Source organism: Bos grunniens, chromosome X, assembly GCF_055505025.1.
Source record: "Bos grunniens cultivar Pamir isolate PY7600 chromosome X, Bosgru_T2T1.0, whole genome shotgun sequence".
NCBI classification, from domain to species: domain Eukaryota; kingdom Metazoa; phylum Chordata; class Mammalia; order Artiodactyla; family Bovidae; genus Bos; species Bos grunniens.
The window spans coordinates 146,071,547-146,086,115 of NC_141194.1; the positions used below are offsets into that span (position 1 = coordinate 146,071,547).

At 37.5% G+C, this 14,569-nt stretch overlaps 1 protein-coding gene across 6 annotated transcripts in view; it reads right to left on the reverse strand.

The window, feature by feature from the left end:
* The window catches only part of SLC6A14 (solute carrier family 6 member 14), a 446,075-nt gene that overhangs the window by 37,811 nt on the left and 393,695 nt on the right, over positions 1 to 14,569 (reverse strand). For 5 of the 6 annotated variants that reach the window (XM_086387224.1, XM_086387223.1, XM_086387228.1 and 2 more), the window contains 2 exons: positions 7,901 to 7,981; positions 4,926 to 5,103 (listed from right to left, as the gene is read on the reverse strand). The exons of the other annotated variant lie outside the window; for it this stretch is intronic. The gene's annotated coding sequence lies outside the window, so the exon portion shown is untranslated. The remainder of the gene's footprint in view (positions 1 to 4,925; positions 5,104 to 7,900; positions 7,982 to 14,569) is intronic. 6 annotated transcript variants of the gene reach the window in all.

Genomic DNA, 14,569 nt, shown 5'->3' on the forward strand with positions numbered 1-14,569 from the left:
AGGTATACCCTATTCAGCTACAGTGGCTGTTGCCAGTTTTCCAAAGTGATTTTTTGATTTACATTCCCACCAGCACTACTCATAGATTTTTAAATGCCACATTGAATAGAATGGGTTGTGGAAGGAACAGAAGGAAGATGGAAGGAAGAGGATGCCTGGTGGAAGAGAAGAAATAATTATTTACTGAGCGAGACACTGTGTTGAGTGATCTACACTTATGTCCCATTTAATTTTTATAGAAATCCTTTGAGGTAGAAACTAGTATAAGCCCCTTTTTACAAATGAAGAAACAGAGGCTTAAGAAGTTGTGTGACTGGCTCAGAGTTACACAACTAGTGAATGACAAGATATTGGAACCCAAACTATGTGATGCTAAATATTAGGTTGGCCAAAGTTTTCATTTGGGATTTGCCATAAGATAGTGCCAAAAAACAGAACGAACTTTTTGGCCAACCCAATACTATGTTCTCCAACAACCTTACTATGAGAACATGAAGACAAGAGGTTAGAGAATCTTTTGTTTGTGGAATTCCTGCTGCATAGGGCTTGCTACTCCACTAGCATTAATGGTGATACGGAATAATTAGGCATTATTTGACCCTCTGTAGGAGACAGGAAGAATAAAACAAAAGCAGGCCCTGGCAAGGGCTGCAAAAGAAATTTATAATTACTGATAAACTGGATAAGGCATGAGACTCTTGGAACAAGTCCACAGGGAACAGTTCATAATCTTGAAAACAAGATACGATCCTGGGGTTGGACTGGCATCTCAGAGTCACATGTTTTATGTGTCTGGTGGAAAATCTATAGATAAGAATATTAGTCTTAGTTACTGATTTGTTATTGATTACTGCTTCCTAATTACTCAATGGTTAATGATCATTTTGTTCTTTGGCCCTGAAGGCCACATGAGTTATAGCTTAACTTCCTGCTTATTCTTCCATTCACGCCTGAAAGTATAATAAAGCTGGCTTGGATTCAGTTCTGACACCTTCACCTTGGAGCAGTGCTGGTCCCCTGATCCTCGCTTTTCTCTGAATTCTTGTGTCTCATTTCTCATTCTCTTGCCATATCACGCTTTCGGAAACCCTGCTTGTCGAGCTGGTCTCGACAAGTGTCACCCAAACCGGGATCCGAAAGTGAATCCAGCCTCCGAGGCTAGCTCCTAGCGGCAGATAACGCAGGGAAATCCGGCCAGCTCAGAGGACGAGGAATGTACTTGGTAAGTACACCCCTGCAGATTTGTCAATCAGGGTAACAATGGGGCAAAATCCTTCTAAGCATAGTGACTATATGCAAGAGTTAAAAACTTTATTAAAAAGTTCAGGGGTTGAGGTTTCTCATTCCTCTTTTAAGAATTGTTTTCTGCCATTGAAAAATATTGCTACTGGCTAGATCCCGATAAAGGGACTTTGAGGCATGAGGAATGGCAAGAAGTTATGCGTTGCCTGTGCCATGCCTACAAACGCGGCGAAAAGATTCCTTTGTCTGTATGATCAGTACGGAATCTTATTAGTACAGCTTTTGAACCTCTGCAACCCAAAACCTTGGATTCAGGGAATTCTGTAGAACAAATACAAGCACAAATGGAGGAAATGAATTTATATGATAACATAGGTAATGAGGAAGAGAAATAATCCATAAAAATGAAAAATAAGAGCCAAAAGAATGATAGAAGTCAAGAACAGATCTTTCTCTCTGGACCAACTGCACCTTTGGTCGAGCCTCCTCCTTTCAATCCTGAAACCCCTTGGGATGATGGATTTGCTTTTAAACCACAGATAACTGTGCCTAATAAAATGATGCCTTTACAAAAGGGAGTTCGTATGGCACAATTGCAGGGGGATGAAGACGTTTTAGTTCTCCCTGTGACTGTAACTCAAATCCCACCAGATCCTCAATTCTCACAAGGAGGAATGCATTATGATTATAATGCCATACCATTTAAAACCATAAAAGAGATAATACAGGCATGTACCCAATATGGAACTAATTCTCCTTATACCATGGGACTAATTCAGGGACTTTCACAAGCTGAATGGTTAATTCTTTATGATTGGGAAATGATAGCCAGAACTTGCCTATCCACCTCAGAATTTTTACAATTAGGACCTGGTGGCAAGATGAGGCAAATCAACAAGCTCGCAGAAATGAGACAGCCAACCCGCCAGTTGATATAACATTTGATCAGTTAATGGGTAGTGGGGCACATTTTGGCATTCAAGCTCAGTTACAACTTGATGATCAATTATTCACTCAAGTGAGAATGATATGTTTAAAAGCCTGGGAGAGAATAAATCCACCCGGACAAGCCTCAATTTCGTTTACCCAAATTAAACAATCCGATGGGGAACCTTATGTAGATTTTATTGCCAGGCTACGTCCAAATTTAAATAAAACAGTCTCACAACCTGGTTTGAGAGATATACTGATGCAAGTTCTTGCTTTTGACGGTGCTAACTCATAATGTAAAAAGGTGATTCAGTCTCTCAAAGCACAGAATGCCCCTCTAGAAGAATATCTTAAAGTTTGCCAGGATATTGGGTCAGAAGCATATAAAATGCAACTTCTTGCTCAAGCATTGTCTAAGGCTAATAAAAACACAGATATGAGATGTCACCAATGTGGAAAATTAGGACACATTAAAATAGACTGTAAAGGAAGACGAAGGTAGTCAGTGATAAATTATACTATTGGCTCTGATGCCACTCCTATTTGTATTGGCTTTGGAAGTATATGTCTTAAAACAGGATATCAAAAGTGGCTGGCAGTTTTCAAAGAATCAAATGAGGATAAGACTTCCCTCTTTCTGTTAACTGCCCTTACTTTTTTAGAAAAAAGGAAACTTCCAGCATGATGAATCCACCTGACCTTCCTGATTGTGTTGCTGAAATTAGCCATGGTATTGAAAATTGTTTAAGATGGAAATTATGTAAATGATCAAAAGGTCACTTATTAAATGTTGCAGAAGGCTCCATTATCGACTGGGGACCCCAAGGAGCCCCTAAACTTATAGAATCTAAAGTGTCTTCCCCATGGGTATATAATGAAAAGACAATTAGTATATATAGTAGTCAACCCTTCATATGACATGGGGGTGGGATTAGCTCTTCCGTGCCTCGTCTAGATCATTATCCTATTCATGATGAATTATGGAAAATACCCATGGCATTAAAAGAACTAATTACTTGGAATGGACAATATACTGCATATATTTTAAGTGACCCAAAAGCTACCTTTAATTTTACAAAAAACTCTACCCACACTATTCAGACTTGTGTAAGAATTCCTTTTGTTTTTATGATTGGACAGCAAAATATGGTCCCGATTTGGGCTTAGTAACATGTATTAACCGTTCATTTTATAAATGTATACATAATACCATTCCTTTTGATGAAACTTGGCAGAGTATTTATGTTCTTAAAACCAGAACTGGCATATGGGTTCCAGTTGGTTTACAATGACCTTGGCAAGAAAGCCCTACATTATATGTTATTGAACAAATATTGAAAAATCTTAAACGTGTTAAACATTTTCTGGGATTACTAATTGCTGCCACCTTAGGCATTATTGCTATTACCACTACGGCAGCCATAGCTGGAATGGTTCTTCATAAATCTGTACAAACAGTTCATTTTGTACAAGAATGGCATAAAGATGCCGATGTCCTTTGGACGACTCAACAAAAAATTGATGGAAAGTTGGCCTCCCAAGTGGCCGACCTTCAACAATCTGTGATTTTATTAGGAGTTCAATTAGTCAGTTTACAAAAACAGGTGAGACTAAGATGTGATTGGAACTATACTTCCTTTTCTGTAATGGCTTTGATGACCCAGAGGGATGGCACGGGGAGGGAGGTGGGAGGGGGGTTCAGGATGGGGAACATGTGTACACCCGTGGTGGATTCATGTCAATGTATGGCAAAACCAATACAATATTGTAAAGTAAAAAATAAAATAAAATAAAAACAAATACAATAAGACGCAATTCAATTGGGATAGAGTTAAACAACACCTATTGAACCAAGGTAATATTTCTGTAGATATTCAAGATCTACAACAAGATATATTAAAAGCTTTTAATAAACATCTTGATGTAATTTCTGGATCAGATTTTCTTGATACTGTTGCTGATAATCTTTCTTCTCTTAATCCCTTAAAATAGATCAAGACATTTGGATACGGAATTGCTCTGGTTATGGGAGTGCTATTAATTATGTGTTTGTGTTTCTGTATAGTCTGGAGAAGAACAATCAAGAGACAATGAAGCCAACAACAGCAACTAGCATTTCTAACCATTTCTCATCACATGCAAAATCAAAAAGGGGGAGATGTAGGAGACAGGAAGAATAAAAGAAAAGCAGGCCCCAGAAAGGGCCGCAAAAGAAATTTATAATTACTGATAAACTGGATGCTATAAGGCATGAGACTCTTGGAACAAATCCAGAGGGAACAGTTCATAATCTTGAAAACAAGATACGATCCTGGGGTCGGACTAGCATCTCAGAGTCACATGTTTTATGTATCTGGTGGAAAATCTATAGATAAGAATATTAGTCTTAGTTACTGATTTGTTATTGATTACTGCTTCCTAATTACTCAATGGTTAATGATCATTTTGTTCTTTGGCCCTGAAGGCCACATGAGTTATAGCTTAACTTCCCGCTTATTCTTTCATTCACACCTGAAAGTATAATAAAGCTGGCTTGGATTCAGTTTTGGCACCTTCACCTTGAAGCGGTGTTGGTTCCCTGATCCTCGCTTTTCTCTGAATTCTTGTGTTTCATTTTTCATTCTCTCATCGTATTGCACTTTCAGAAACCCTGCTTGTAGAGCTGGTCTCGACAACCCTCCATATCCAGTAGAATAGTACACATAGGTGAAACTTTGTATAATTTCATCTTCAGCGAGATAGAATAAGCTTACCTGTATTCCCTCCTTGAAGGAGAAGTCACAGCTGAGACAACATCTGTGCTTCCTACCTAGTGGAGTCTCACGTTGTCAATTTGCAAGGGTCATCATTGAGAGATTCAGATTCAACTGACTCACAGTGAGGATGATTAATACTGGGTTCAGGGTGAGGGCTGGATTTCAGTAGTGAGAACTTTGAAACAAAGAGAGACACACATTTTTCTCTAAGGTACAACAAACAGATACGATTTAAAGCATCTAAAACACTTAGATACTCACTAACCATCCTATACAATGCAATTTTTCTTTAAAATATAATTTACCAAAGCACTTGAACCATACTGGACAATGGATCTAACATGGATTTAAAAAAATAAAATGAGAATGTGTCTCCCAGGACAGAGAGTATTTTTCTTCAGTATGCCAATATTCATTTTTTCTATAACCCTGAAAATTTGGTTCTGTACCCACCAGAGGTACTCTTTAAATTGTTAGTAATAATAAACACATTAATTTGACCTAGTTATCTGATACTATTATAATGATGCTTTAGAGGAGAGAAATATTTAGTCTTCACTCTTGATAATGGCACCCCACTCGAGCACTCTTGCCTGGAAAATCCCATGGATGGAGGAGCCTGGTAGGCTGCAGTCCATGGAGTCGCTAAGAGTTGGACACGACTGAGCGACTTCACTTTCACTTTTCACTTTCATGCATTGGAGAAGGAAATGGCAACCCACTCCAGTGTTCTTGCCTGGAGAATCCCAGGGACAGAGGGGTGTGGTAGGAGGCAGTCTATGGGGTTGCACAGAGTCGGACATGACTGAAGCGACTTAGCAACTTAGCAGCTTAATACACTGGTACCTTTCCTTTCAAAACCATTGCTGTAAAGCATGCTTACCACTAGTTTGCATTTACAGTAGTAAACTGTATCAAAACTATGTGCTGCAGCACTTAAATACTGAGTCATTTAGAAATCCAGGTGTCTAATCTTTTGCTTTCCCTTCTAAGGAAATCATTCACTTCACATGAACCATAGAATAATTGATCTTGTGAATTTCTTAAATAAAAGCAAGCATTAAAAAAATCATTTCTGTATGAAACCTAACTGAAATTCACCTACTAGGGGCCTTTAAGTAGATGAAATCAACTAAAGAATAGTTGCATTAATACTATCTATGTTGATGTATCTAGGATTTCTCAATATTTCTGAGAAATACTTCTCAATATTCAGGAATTCCTAATCTCTTATTCTCATTAAGAAAGATCAAATTGGGAGATGCCATTACTACATATTCCAGAGAACTGGAAAAAGAAAGGCCATGAACAAAACTGATCATGTGTATAAAGTATAGGATTTATTTTTTCTTGCTTGGCCGAAATCCTTCAATGTAAAAGTGATATGCAGTAGAATGTTGAATATGTAAACAAAATAATGCAATTCATTCTTCCTTCACCAGGCACAGCAGTGCTCTAGCTTTGTTTGCTAAAATTGACATCTGGAGGGCTATCTGAGGCCTCCTTCATCTATGCACTTTTGTTTATTGCTGAATCTCATGACAACTGATTTGTTTGTGTTTTTATACAGTCCAGCTCCATAATCAGTACTCTTACAGTTATTAACATCAGTGGGGTGCAGCAACTAGTCACTGGTGGTCAGGATTTCAGGCTGCCCATGATCCTGTGTTATTGGGATACTATTGTTTTCAGGCTTAGGAGTGGTGATACACCTGTCTTGTAATTACACAACACCAGCTAATGCCTCAGTGTGGGTTACTGACTGACTCATTTGTTTAGATCTTATGTGTCAAACTGAAATAAGTCAAGCAAAGAAAGACAAATATGACATAATATCACTTATATGTGGAATTTGAAACAAAAACAAACAAAACAAGCTCATGAATACAGAGAAGAAATTGATGGTTGCCAGGGGCATGGGTTGGGAAAGGTGGGCAAAATAGGTGGTCAAAAGTTATAAATGTTCAGCTATAACATGATTAAGTTCTGGGGATGTGATGTACAACATGGTGACTATAGTTAATAATACTGTATTGTACATTTGAAAGTTGCCAAGAGAGTAGATCTTAGAAGTACTCATCACAAGAAAAAAAATTGCCAGGTAACAGATGTTAGCTACACTTATTGTGGTGATCATTTTGCAAAAAATACAAATATGGATAATTTTGTTGTACACCTGAAACTAATATGTTTGTTGATTATACTTCAATTCTTAAAAAGTAAAGGACACATGAGGAAAAAGAAAAACAGTGCCTCAGGTATATCCCATAGTTCTGGGGTCAGTTTTAGGTATTAAAAGTTCAACCTAGTCCAACCCATTTTAAAATTTCAATTCATTATCTATTTACTTTTCATTTTCTTTCTTCCTCTAGTAATAGCCAGACTTCAGCTCAAGAGACTTGGAGTGGTGAGGAAAGACTACTGGCTCTTTTATTTTTTTCTTCTCTTTTTAGATTCCCTTTCTCAGATGGGAAGTACTCCTGATAAAATACATGTTCAGTTGTCACTGCTTCCCTGACTATGAATGACCAGTCATCAGTGACCTGTGCAAGGCACATATTCAAATTATGGGTGCATGTGAAGTCATCTAGAACCATGTGGACATGTGACTGATCTTTGCCCTAGTCTGTGACATCCAGTTGCAACCCCTGCCAAGCTCGGTAGTACACCCCAGAGCCTCTGGCTGTTGGGAACACCTTCATCAACAGGCTGTCTTCTTGGGTAGCATCCTAGCAAGATGACTCAACACTGGCTATCTTTGATGGCATCCATTTGACCAATGGGAAACCCATACATAATTTTTATGCCTCACTGGAAGTTCAGGCTGTTTCACTGACAGATCGTCTCTTTGCCCTGCCATCTCTTTTCTATTATTTTCTCCTGTTGCTCAGAGTCATAAGGGACAGACCAGAAGGTCTACTAGATAAGCAGAGGTGAAAACAAAAAACGACATGCCAGCATCCTCCTTTTACCAAGTCTTGCAGTTTCTGGCAAGCAGTTATCTTGGAGTCCTTTCCACCTTCATTTGGTAATGGAGTACCCATCTTCTTCCCCTTTAAGAAGAAAAAGCACTCACTGTGATAATAATTTTGCAATATATACAAATATTAAGTGTTTGTGTTGCGCATCTGAAACTAACATAATGTTATATTTCAATTATATCTCAAAAATAAAATTTAAAAAGAGGAAAATTAACACTCCACATGTATGAAGTGAAGTGAAGTTAAAGTCACTCAGTTATGTCTGACTTTTTGCAACTCCATGGACTCCATGGAATTCTCCAAGCCAGAATACTGGAGTGGGTAGCCATTCCCTTCTCAAGGGGATCTTCCCAACCCAGGGATCAAACCCAGGTTTCCCACATTGCAGGCAGATTCTTTACCAGCTGAGCCACAAGAGAAGCCCTCCACGTGTATAACTTTTTACGTATAACTTCACTTATCATCTTACCAATAACACTATGAAATAGGTAGCCAATGTATCATTGACCCATTTTACAAAAGAATCGAAAACACAAAGAAGTATATGATTGTCCCAAAATATGTTTTCAAAGACCCCCTGTGTGAGTGGCAGAGCCAGGAATGAACTCTGGTTCCCTGCTTCCCAGGCTTTTGCTCTTCGCTGGAGCCCCACTCTAAGCCTCACTGCAGGCACTCTGCTTTATCCTTGCAACTAAACTGACATGAAGATCTTTGGGACTTAACTAATGACATCTCCTTGCTCAGGTTGTTGCAAGACAGAGAGGCCTTATTCACAGTCCCATTGTAATATATTAAAGCAATGTTCTGGTAAAGGAAGGGCCATTTTGTATATATACATTGCTAGGTGCTTTGGGGGAAGCTGTGGTAAGGCGTCTTTCTTGGGAGAATGTTAGAGTTCAAGAAGACAATGAACAATCATGTGCTAAATGATCTAAGTACTTGGATAACTGGGTTAGCCAGGGAGAGTGTCACAGGAGATGTAGGATAAGCCTTGACTGAAAAGCTTAGGGTTTATGGGACAAGATAACAAATCAGGCAGCAATGAGCATAAAGCAGCATAATACAGGTCATACTAAAGCAAACAATTTTGTGTGGGGGAGGGGGAGTAGACGAAATGTTTGGCTCAAAGCAGTGGGATTACCATACTACAAGGTTCAAGAAGAAGGGACCTTGTCTTGTTCACCACTGGATCCCTGGTGCCTTGCAAAAGGCTTGGAGAATAGCAGGCTCAATAAATATTTGTTGCTTGCTGAGCCTAAGAATAGAGACGCTTGCATCTGGATTCCACCTTGTAGGTAAGAGGGAGCCTTTGGAGTTATCATCAGTAATAGAATCACTTGAGCATTTCACAAAGTGCCTCTAGAAATATTTCAAATTTTATTTTGTATCCAGGCTTCATCCTACATCCTTATCCTATCTAAGGAAATCTCAAAGTAGGTAAGGGCAAAAACAGCAGTCCCAGTCTGTGAAATGAGGCTGAGGAATGGTCAAAGTAGCATTCACTTTTCTTTATTTGGCTGACGTTAGAATCAAATTTATAGTAATATTTGTATAATTTCTTGTGGTTTGAAAAATGTAGATTTACATTTATTTGCACATTTAATAAGACTGTAAATTGGTATAAATTTCCAGAAGGCAGTTTGGCAACATGTATCAAAAATTTGAAAAATGTTCATATCTTTTGACCTGGTACTTCTTACTGCTAGAAATGTACTCTGAAAAAAAAAAAAATAGAAGGAATAGCTAAAAAAAAAGAAGTTAATGTACAACCATGAGAACCCAAGAGGAATTTATCTAACTCTGGAAGTATGCATTTACTTTTCAAAGGGTTGAAAAGTAATACCCCTTTTCAGTGAGACATCCCTGAGTTGCAAAGCTAAAGACAATATTCTTATCTTTCCCCAGGAGAGATTTATTTACATTCCAAAAAGTGTAATATGAAAACAGAATCTTCCAAAGGGATAAAAGTTTTTCTCCTTCCTTCAAGGATGGGAAAAGGACAGTGTGTACACAGGTATGCAGATTAATTTTTGTGGTGTTTTTCACGTTCAGCACATACCCCTTTGTGTATAGGTGACATCTAGTTCTAGTCACACTGCTCTAGGGGAAAGAATTAGGCCAAAGGAGACTCAGTACAACTATTATTATGTAAATATAGTAGTCTCTGCTCCAGAAATCTTATGGATGCATCAGATTGTTATGAATAAATATGACAATTGCAAACATAAAAAAAAAAGAAAACAAAGATATGAACAAAAATTTAGCATAATCAAGAAAAACTAGTAACACACTGAATAAACATTTTGTGAATGTTTCAGTTAATTTTATATTATTGAACCAAGAAAATTCCTGTTGTAGATAATTACATACAAAAAAAAAGCATGTACCCAAATAGACTGGAAAGTCTGGAAGAAATTATGCTAAAATATTAGGGATGGGGCCTCTCCAGTTGATGAGATAATAATTTATATTTCCAATTACCATGTGTATTTTTTATAATCAAAGAAAAACTATACTTTCTGAATTTGTTTTTAAAAATCTATCTTCTCATCCTTTCTGCAGAGGCAAAAAAAAAAAAGAAAGGGGACAGAGAAATGGAAGTAACAATAAATTTAATGTAATTGAGGAACATATCATAGGTATTTATGAACTATGCCTGGGTACCCTAAGCCCATTCTTGGAGTAATCCTGCAAATTACTTCTTAGCTTAACATTCTTGCCCCATATGACTATCCATGAAAATGAGAACAGAACAACAACAAAAATGGAGTTTAATCTTGATGGTTCTCTGCTTTCTGGTGTCCCAAGGAGGAAAAAGTGATATATGTAGCTCTAAGCCTAGATTCTCTTTGAATTCTAGTATAAACCTCTATTCTTCTGCTTCTTGCCCTTAAAGCTGGTATAAAATTTAAACAGAAAATGAAGGAAATGGACTCTAGCAGCTTTGACAGTGTTTACTCTACTTCCTCCCAACTTTGCAGTAATTGGGAGTATTAAGAAATATGACTACTAACCTCAAACAGGCAGTTCCCTGCTAGCTAACTTTCTGCTGACATCATCCAAGGTAATGCCAGGATAGCAGATATGAGGGGAGGGTGGTTCTTTTTTTTTTTTTTAAGCTCTGTGCGCTATGGCCCGTCAGCTTTCCTCTTTCTTTCTCTCTTGTCTCCTTCCTCTGCCCCATGTCCACTACTCACACGTGCTCAGTGAACCAGTTGGAGTGAAAACACTACTGACAGACGGTGGCAGTTTCAACTCATAAACCATTCACAGACTAGGTAAATTGCAGGTACACAGGTTTATTATTTAAATTAGCTCAACACTGCTTGCTTGTTAATTAGGCTCTGAAAGACGCTGTTGCTCTAGATTTTTCTCCAAAGTGGAACAGCTCACTTACTTGGCCTTCTTCTTTCCTCACAGACCAGCAGTCCCACCCCCAAGGCTGAGGTGAAACAGTGCCTTCTTTAAGTACTCCAAAATGGCATAGCATATATTATAATAAGTGAAAAATCACAGGGAGAAAATATAAGTGCACATTTCAGAAAATATACATTGAGCATAAAAGCAATATTTTGGGGGAAGTCATGTACACATTACTGTATTTAAAATCGATAACAAATGCCTATTGTATAGCACATGGAACTCTAGTCAATGTTACATGCCAGCCTGGATGGGAGTGGGGTTTGGGGGAGAATGGATACATGTATAGGTATAGCTGTCCCTTTGCTGTTCACCTGAAACTACCACAACATTGTTAATCAGGTATACCCCAATAAAAACAAAGAGTTTATAGTTAAATAAATAAATAAATATATATTTTTTAAAATCGCAAAATAAGAAAAGTATAAAGTAAAAACAAAAATCATTCATAATACCTCCACCCAGATACAATCACTGTTTTTGGGACATATATTTTGTATCTATGTAAATGTGTTTATATGTATATATGTATGTATACATAAACAAAATAAAATCAGTTTCATGTTGCTAAAAAAAGTTTTAAACACATTTTTTTTTTGCCCCTAGTATTATATTTTGAGCATCTTCTTGGGTCAACATTCAAAAAAACATGACTTCATTAGCATCTCTTTACAATGGGTATGACAATTTATTTGACCTACTGGTAATTTATAATTTTTCAAGTTTTCATTGCTATAAATAATGTTTAGATAATAATCTTTGTCTATAAACTATTAAGGATTATTTCCTCAGGATAGAAGTGTGATTTGAAATCAGAAGGAATGACTGTTTAAAGGTTTAAGACATATTTTAAAATTACCATCCAACTGAAAAACACATGAAAAGATGCTCAACATCACTCATTATCAGAGAAATGCAAATCAAAACCACTATGAGGTACCACTTCACACCAGTCAGAATGGCTGCAATCCAAAAGCCTACAAGCAATAAATGCTGGAGAAGGTGTGGAGAAAAGGGAACCCTCTTACACTATTGGTGGGAATGCAAACTAGTACAGCCACTATGGAGAACAGTGTGGAGATTCCTTAAAAAACTGGAAATAGAACTGCCTTATGATCCAGCAATCCCACTGCTGGGCATACACACCGAGGAAACCAGAAGGGAAAGAGACACGTGTACTCCAATGTTCATCACAGCACTCTTTGTAATAGCCAGGACATGGAAGCAACCTAGATGTCCATCAGCAGACGAATGGATAAGAAAGCTGTAGTACATATACACAATGGAGTATTACTCAGCCATTAAAAAGAATACATTTGAATCAGTTCTAATGAGGTGGATGAAACTGGAGCCTATTATACAGAGTGATGTAAGCCAGAAAGAAAAACACCAATACAGTATAATAACACATATATATGAGATTTAGAAAGATGCTAACAATAACCCTGTGTACGAGACAGCAAAAGAGACACTGATGTATAGAACAGTCTTATGGACTCTGTTGCAGAGGGAGAGGGTGGGGAGATTTGGGAGAATGGCATTGAAACATGTATAATATCATGTATGAAACGAGTTGCCAGTCCAGGTTCGATGCACGATACTGGATGCTTGGGGCTGGTGCACTGGGATGACCCAGAGGGATGGTATGGGGAGGGAGGAGGGAGGAGGGAGGAGGGTTCAGGATGGGGAACACATGTATACCTGTGGCGGATTCATTTTGATATTTGGCAAAACTAATACAATTTGTAAAGTTTAAAAATAAAATAAAAAAAAAAAATTTGTGCCAATTCACATAAACTCCAGAAGTATATCAGAGAACCTTGGCAATTCTTGGAAATATTTCAGTATGGTTTGAGAATCCTGACCCAGTCCCAGATATGCAAAGTTCTTATCTAATTATTTGCATCTCAGATTTACTGCAATTTGCTACCTATAAACAGAAAGACTCTCCATTGACCTTTATGAAAAATCACTTTTTAAAATGACCACGAAGTCAAATTAGTGGGTTTGCTATCTTATACCTCTTAGTCACATTTCTCTGTGAATTTCACTTACATCCTAAATCTCACCACAATGTAATAAAAATTATAGGACAAATATCCATGTGAAAATTTCACTGACTGATTTCAGATGACTGAACAAGCCACCAAATAAATGTAAATTGTAATTCCCTAATGTTTTGGGTAATTTTAATTAATGTCAGTCAATTTCTGTGAAAATTATATGAGAGAAGCCTTACATTTTATGAACAGTAACATGTGCCAGAAGTGTGTACTTCTCACCTTACATGAATAATCTCATTTAATTTTCACAAAACTCTTAGGTGAAGTTCTGATGAGGAAACATAGGCTTAGAGAGTATAACTAACTCTACTCCAACCACTAGAAAATAGCAGAACCACATATGAGGCCCTGGTATATTTGATAGTACAGCTAGAGCACTTTCCACTTCCCCACTTGACATTCTGAAAGGTAAACTGAAACAGAAATATCATCTCTGAAGATCAATAATTTTCATCTTTTTGCTATTTTTACATGTCTTTTACTATGTTTGATTCTATTTCCATCTAAAACCCTTCTACCATAAACTAGTACTACCCCAGGAATATTCTGAAAATGAATCAATAAGTGATTGCAGAGCCCATTAGAAGTCTAAATACAGCCACTCAATTTAACAACACATCTATATAAAGTATGTGACATTGAAGCTGCTGTAAAAATGACTTAAACCCAGTGGCTCCAATTTTAATGTTGTCTATTAGTTTATGTGTAGATGTACACTTTCTTATTTAACAATATTGGGAAAGAATATTTATCCTCAGATACCTTCATTGTATTCATCAGAGACAGACAGAATGAAAACAAAAATCACAGAAAACTATCCAACCTGATCACATGGACCACAGCCTTGTCTAACTCAATGAAACTATAAGCCATGCCATGTAGGGCCACCCAAGATGGATGGATCATGCTGGAGAGTTCTGACAAAACATGGTCCACTGGAGAAGGGAAAGGCAAACCACTTCAGTATTCTTGCCTTGAGAACCCCATTAACAGTATGAAAAGGCAAAAGGATATGACACTGAAAGATGAACTCCTCAGGTCAGTAGGTGCCCAATAAGCTACTGGAGAAGAGTGGAGAAATAACTCCAGAAAGAATGAAGAGATGGAGCCAAAGTGAAAACAACACCCAGTTGTGGATGTGACTAGTGATGGAAGTAAAATGCTGTCAAGAGCGATA